This window comes from Mus musculus, chromosome 13 (genome assembly GCF_000001635.26).
Source record: "Mus musculus strain C57BL/6J chromosome 13, GRCm38.p6 C57BL/6J".
Taxonomy (NCBI): Eukaryota; Metazoa; Chordata; class Mammalia; order Rodentia; family Muridae; genus Mus; species Mus musculus.
In genome coordinates this window covers 44,504,153-44,511,244 of record NC_000079.6, presented here as the reverse complement: position 1 = coordinate 44,511,244, position 7,092 = coordinate 44,504,153, and the positions used below count along the sequence as shown (strand labels likewise).

Here is a 7,092-nt window from a genome sequence, read left to right as displayed (position 1 = left end):
GATAGCTGTCAGCCTAGCTTTGAGTTCAGTTAAAGACTCTGTCTCAGGAGAATAAAGGAGATAGAGATACAGAGAAAGGGAGGGAGGAAAAGGGAGAAAGAAGGGAAGAAAGGGAGGGAAAGTAAGAGATAACTCTCAACAGACAAGATAACTTCCCCTGAACTGTTTGCACATGTCTTTCCATTAAGACACCATGACCACAGCAACTCTTCTAAAGGCAAATATTTAATTGGAGGTGGCTTATGGTTGAAAAGGTTTAGTCCGTTATCATCACAGCAGAAAGCACTGGCAGCATGCAGGCAGACATGGTGCTGGAGAGGGAGCAGAGTTCTGCATTTTGATTTGAAGGCAACCAGGAGATACTGGCATCCTCAGGCAACTAGGAGGAAGCTCCCTTCTGCAATGGGTGGAGCCTGAGCCTAGGAGGAGACCTCCAAATCCCACCCCCACAGTGACACACTTCCTCCAACAAGGCCATGCCTCCTAATAGTGCCACTCCCTATGGGCCAAGCATATTTAAACCACCACAACACACATGTTCATATCACACACACACACACACACACACACACACACACACACACACACCACACTTTAAAAAAAAGAAGACGAAAACAATCAAGTCAACATGGGATTCTGCTACTCCCAACTTTGCTTGGCCGAATGTGTGTCAGCTCCATTGTGAAGTCCACTTCAGCTCTGTTTTCTTCCTTTCAGGAGTGACGTGGAGGAGGGCACCAGGAGCTGATCCCACTTAAAAGGAGGGAAGGTTTCTTTTGACTCACAGTCCACGGCCAGCTTGCCAGTTCGTCCCACTGTGTGTTAAGGAAGTACACCCTGACGGAAGCACGGGAGCAGGGAGCACGTTGGAGGAAGCTATTTGCCTCGAGGCAGCTGAGAAGCTAAGGAATACAAAAAGAAGTGATCTTCAAAGACATCCCCAGTGACCTAACTTCACAGGCCCCACCTCAGTAACTCCCAGGGGCGTTGGGGAACACTTACCAGGACTCTAGTGAGTGGGCATTTGAGCATGGGGCTTGGGATCGAGCTCTGGGTATGCTGAGACGTGGGGAATTTAGGACATATGAATTATATTAACTATACAGAATGGGAAGGTTAGAGAAATAAACACACAGATTTTCTCCTGGAAGAGGACAACCAAGGGACATCTTCAAGACTACTGAAGCTGTTGCTGAACCAGACGAGCAGGTTGCAGGGACTTTATGTAACATCTAACATTAGGTCCGTGTCCAAGTCACACTGGGCCTGAGTATCCAACTGTCTTCCCAGGGTGACAAAGGGCCAAGCTAGAATTGCCCCAGAGCAATTTCGCCTCCATTCACACCCACTTCCCTCACTGGTGTATGTGTGTTTAGAGAAGCCAGCCTGCCGGCCCATTCACAAAGAAAGGGCATCCCCTCACTGCCTTTGTTGTGGCTTTAAGTGGACACTGTTCTTCTGAGCTTCCTACCTTGAAAGTGCTGACCAGGGTCAATCGAAGGGTTGTCAGCCAGCTGCTGTGCCTCACTCTGGTGGTAAACAGGGCCACTGCAGAGCTATCAATCAGCCTGGCTGGACAAGTGCTTTGAGACTCGCCTGGGTAAAAGGCGGCATGTGGGTGTGGCCCCCACGTGTCCAGCCTCCACACGAAATTTGTCCAAAGAGGCCCCGGTGTCCTTATTTCAGCATGACCAGGTCATTTTGTTTCTCATTCACTCGTTGATTGTCTTTTGAAGTCTGGCAAGCCTTCCTTCTGGACAGCTAACTTTTGGTGTGGTGGATGTCAACAAAACAAAACAAAAGCCCAGAAAACAAAAAACAAAAAAAAAAGATCGCTCAGCTCTAGAAAAAAAGGATTTCTTTTCTTTTTTTTTTTTTTCCTTCATGTTCTGGGAGTGTTCAAGCTTTTTTTTTTTTTTTTTTTTTTTTTTTTTTGTTTCTTCTTCTTCTTTTTTAATTGGGTATTTATTTCATTTACATTTCCAATGCTATCCCAAAAGTCCCCCACACGTTCCCCCACCCACCCACTCCCACTTCTTGGCCCTGTCGTTCCCCGTACTGAGGCATATAAAGTCTGCACGACCAATGGGCCTCCCTTTCCACTGATGGCTGACTAGGCCATTTTCTGATTCATATGCAGCTAGAGACACTAACTATTTTTTTCAATAGATGATGCTATAACTCCAACATATAGTAAATAAGTGAACAGAAAAAATGATAAGAAGTATAAGGGACTCCTTGGTTTATAAACAGGAGCCTTGGGTTTCAGTTAACTGCTTCTTTTCTGAGACGTTTCTGGCAATAGCAAGGAAAGAAATTATTGGCCCTCCTAAGGATAGCCATTGCTCCAGTGGCGGGTGTATGGATATAGTGGTAGCTGCTCAACTTCTCCAACCCCTGTCCCTCTAGAGCAGTGGTTCTCAACCTTCCCAATGCTGTGACTCTTTGATACACTTCCTCATGTTGCAGTGACATCTCCTGCCCCTAACCATAAAATTATTTTTGTTGTTACTTCATCACTATAATTTTGCCACTGTTATGAATCATAATGGAGATATCCGATATGCAGGCTATCTGATATGCAACCTCTGGGAAAGGGTCCTTTGAACCTCCAAGGAAGGAGCTCCTGTTGCTTTCGAGTCTTTTGTTCTTGTGTCTGTTGCTTGGAAAGAGGTAGGGAATATGGTTGGCAGGGGAGCTATTGTGCTGGCTCCCCCACTTCCCCGGATTCCCCTGCCTGCACTGAGAACTGGGCTGGGTGGGATGTGTGGGCTCAGGATCTTGGGCAGTCCATAATACTCAGTCACTAGGGAGAACAGAGGGAACAGAACAAGGCCTGGGCAGGACATTTCAGGGAGGGCGGTGAATGGACAACACTGGCTGCCTACATTTTCCGAATGAGTCTGGGGGTGCTGTTAAGAGGTCATGCATATTTATGATAAAAGTTAGGTAACTTATGACAGCCCTCTGACATTGCATGTTTTCTCCACCAAGAGAAATGAAAATGAAATTATGACCACACCTTAAAAAAAAAAAAAAGGACATTGTTTGACCAATAAGGAATCTGCATGGTTGAAAAGTTTCCTGATCTTTAGGAAATAAAATAAATCTTTAAGAAATAAAAATTCTAGCTTGTTCCTTCCCCTCTTAGCTGCTGGAAGATGAACAGATCGCTGAGCTGTAAGAAACAGCTTCAGCTCCCCCTTTGAGTTTCCGGCCACTGCTGACCACCAGTCGCCACACTCTCTGAGAGAGGTACCCAACCACTACTGTTAACACAAACGGCCCAAGGAGTTTGAGCCAGAGGCCAGCCTCTGCGGCAACAAACATAGAAAGGAGGAATTTCAGCATCTCCTGCTTTATAAAAGGCTCCTCTGAATGCTCTGCCCTGAAATAGTTTCCTTTGGGATGAAGGATTGTGGATGTCTAAACAGGGGCCTTTTCCTCCTGGGCTTTCCCTCCCCTTTTGCTGGGGACATAGAAAGGGTTTGCTTGAATGGCCTCCCCTGGCATGGCATGGGGACAAACAGAGTCCAGTGGGCTCAGCCTGGACTAAGTAGCCCTTTCATTGGGGGGCGTCAACACCTTTTGTTGTTGCCAAACCCTTCAGGATTGATCTGATATTAGCTTGCTTTGAGGTGGGCTGGAGAGGGGAGGCATATTCCCCAAGTGTGTCCAGAAGAGATGTGGGTCGGACACTGCTTCCTTTGGTCCCTCAAACAGGGGATCTGCTAAAAACAAACAAACAAACAAACAAACAAACAAGCAAACAAAAAAACAAACCAGAAAGTGTGTTAGGCTCAGTTTTGGCAATAGGTAGAATATATAACTAGAGACAGTTTAAAGCCTTTAGGGAGTTCCCAGTTAACACATTTGCGTCTATGAATCTTCACATCTTTACATCCTGCTCTTGATTTTCGGTTTCCTTTCTATGAAATTTTCATGAGGTGGCTTCTTTTGAAAAGAAAAAAAAAATCTTAAATCACACGTAATTATGTTTACTCAGACTCTGTTTACTGTATGGCCTGGGAGGTACTGGGAGGGGAAGTCAGAGCCAACGGAATGTTCAGAATGGGCTACAGCAGGCGTGGGCTGACTCTGGGCTGGGAGTGGCTTTGAGTTGTGCAGTTGCCCTCTGAGCTGGCTGTGTGAGGCTGGGGTTGGCAATAACATTAGGCATTATTGTTAAGATGGTAGATGGAGAACCCCACAGACTATCTTGTCTGCCCACAAACTTCCTTCTTTTGCTAAAACTACTATCATGCTGTCTATAGAAGTTCAAGCCATGAACGACAAACTCAGAAGTGCATGTGCATGTTCATGTGTGCACGCATGTGTGTGTGTGTGTGTGTGTGTGTGTGAGAGAGAGAGAGAGAGAGAGAGAGAGAGAGAGAGAGAACAGTGGAGGGATGGGTTCTAGGAAGAATTTTGCTCACATAAATGCCCATGTTCAAACTTTCAAATGCCCTAATCAACTTAATTAATTTAGAGAGAGCGCATGGCTCTCGCTTGTGGTTGTGGCTATCAGTCTCCTGCCCCATCCTGCCCAGAGCTGGGATTACAGGTGTGCACCACCGTGCCTGACTCAGCCTCTAGATATTTTGTTCAAATTCCAAGCCCTTAAAACCCTTTCACTGTTATACCTGTCAGGATGCTAAGTTGGCAGTGAAAACCAGTGAAGCCTTTTAATCCACCCTGGCACCTGTTTTGTGCAGAGGCCTGGGGAAACATGCATGGTCTCATCCTTATGAACCCGACTGTCTGCTGGTCCAGGGTGAGTCACCCGGAGAGCACTGGGTCTCATTGAGTATCTAATCCAGAGCTCTGCAGGTATAAGGAGGCCAGTGATGTCAGGCCACCGAGGAAAGGGTTAAACGCTGGTGATCAGAAGATGACAGACAACTGTGGGAGATGTAGGTTAATGTAATTGTTATAATCTGTGTGAAGAAGGTGGGGCGTATGTCAGGACTTGAAAGAAGGCAGAAAGAAGTCATGCAGACTAGAAGAGGGCATTCCAGGTGAATATCTGCAGGAGAGACCCAGGAAACAAAACCTTGGTTGGACCAGAGGGCATGCATTGACAGAAAGTTGTCAGAGAGGAGATAAATTCCAGAAGGGCTGAAAAATCAGCTGGAGTTGAAACTTGGGTTAAGGCAGCTTGATAAACCGTGAGGGAGCGCTCGCACTTTTGGAGAGAGGGGTGGGCTGATTCTCCTTAAACACCTGTGATGGTTTTGACTGTCAGCTTCCTGGGATCCAGAGTCACCTGGAACCAAGCCTGCCAGCAGATCTCTGAGGGAGTCCTAAGTGACTAAGTCAAATGAGGTGGGAAGCTCCATCATAAATGTGGGTGGCATTATCCCATGGGCTGGTGTCCCAGGCTGAATCAAAAGGGCAAAGTTACTGTTGCTGTCACCATATCCTAGCAAGTTACCTAATATCCTAATATCTAATCTAAACATTAAAAATCCAAAATTCTCTAAAGTCCCCCCTACAAACCCCCTTTGAGCATCCACTTGGTGTAGAAACTTTCACACTTAGCCTCAGGCTATCTGTTGTAGTCCAGGTGTAAGCACACCGGGGAAAACTGTATAAAAATACCTACAGGCTATGCATAAAAGGTTTATAGAAAACCGAAGTGGCCAAGTGTGGTGGTGCACAGCTGTGACTAACTCAGGCCTCAAGCAGCAGAGCTAGGAAAGCATTTTTTTGCCATTCCGTGCATCTGTCTATTGTGTTCTCTGTGGCGGAACAATTCTTCACTTTTATTAAGTTCAATTTGTGTATCTGTCCCCCCCCCCCCCCCCCGCCCCTTCCCTTGGCTATGTTTTGGTGACGTACCTAAGAAATCAACTTCAAGTCAAGGTTTAGAAGATGTCTTCTTTTCTTCTGCAAGTTGTTGTTTTACAATTCTTACAAGTGGAGCTTTGACCTGCTTTGAGTTAAATTTTTTTTTTTTAAGAGACAAGGTTTCTCTGTATAGCCCTGGCTGTTCTGGAACTCACTCTGTAGAGCAGGTTGGCCTTAAACCCACAAAGATCTGCCTGCCTCTGCCTCCCAAGTGCTGTGGGATTAAAGGTACAGGCCACCACCACTCGTCTTGAGTTAACTTTTACATATGATGTCAAGGGTCCAACTTCATTCTTATGTGTATATTTAATTGTTCTAAAGCCCGTTATTGTCCTTTTGCTATTGAATGGTCTTAACACTTTGCCGAAAACTATCCGACAAGGGTTTATTTCTGGCTCTGGTCTGTTTTATTGTCGGGTCTTTATGTCTGGAGCCAGCACCATGATGGTCTGGTTACAGAACTGTGACAAACCTTTGAAGGAGAAAGTTTGAAACCTCTAAGTTGGTTCTCCTTTTTTCAAGATCCTTTTGTTAGTCACTGCTGTTCTAAGACCCTGGTGACCCATCAGCCATAAAAATAAAGATATTTGAGCTTTTAATATTTCAAAGCTTAGGCCTTTCCTGGGCCGACTCTCAACTAGCTTATTTAAGTTAACCTGACCACGTTGTCCCATCCAGCCTCGTGACTAGTTGTACCTTCAGACCCAGAGTCACATTTGTCTCCTCTTATGTCTCCTGGTGAAAGCCCTTCCTCTTTCTTCTTCTTCTTCTCAGAGTTCTGTTCTCCCTGCCAGGAAGTCCCGCCTTCCACTTCCTTCCCCTTCCAGCTATTAGCCGTTAGCCTTTATTCTATAAAAAGCCACCATCCAGTCTGAATCAATCATTAGCAGGAGAGCTCCCAGTCCATCTCTTTGGGTTACCCTTCGGCTGGAATGAGGGCTACTTGGTAACTTTCATGACAGCTTGCTTTTTAACGTGATAATCTCAGAGAATCATCTTTTGGGCAGGTGAGGAAGGACAAACATTCACATATAGAAAGCTGGTAATGGGTTTCTGAGAGGAGAGAATATCAGGTATTCTGCCAGCTTTTCATTGCCAGATCAGCAATTAACAATTGAATATACAGAGGCACGCCTTAATAGGATAAGAATGAATGTCATCTCTACACATGGCCTCTTGAGAGTCTATATAAATTTTAGGACGGATTTTATGTTTCTGAAAAACAAAAGCCACTGGGGGGGG

The 7,092-nt window shown here is 45.6% G+C and overlaps 2 long non-coding RNA genes across 2 annotated transcripts; both read right to left on the bottom strand.

Moving 5' to 3' along the window:
- Window positions 1-207: 207 nt before the first annotated feature.
- On the bottom strand, window positions 208-1,787 carry Gm47792. The gene is made up of 2 exons (XR_003950561.1): window positions 1,472-1,787; window positions 208-902 (listed from the first exon to the last, which is right to left on the bottom strand). It is a non-coding gene; the product is annotated as a predicted gene, 47792 (long non-coding RNA).
- Window positions 1,788-2,539: 752 nt separating this feature from the next.
- On the bottom strand, window positions 2,540-6,617 carry Gm40930. The gene is made up of 3 exons (XR_873338.2): window positions 6,547-6,617; window positions 5,842-5,935; window positions 2,540-3,728 (listed from the first exon to the last, which is right to left on the bottom strand). It is a non-coding gene; the product is annotated as a predicted gene, 40930 (long non-coding RNA).
- Window positions 6,618-7,092: the final 475 nt, after the last annotated feature.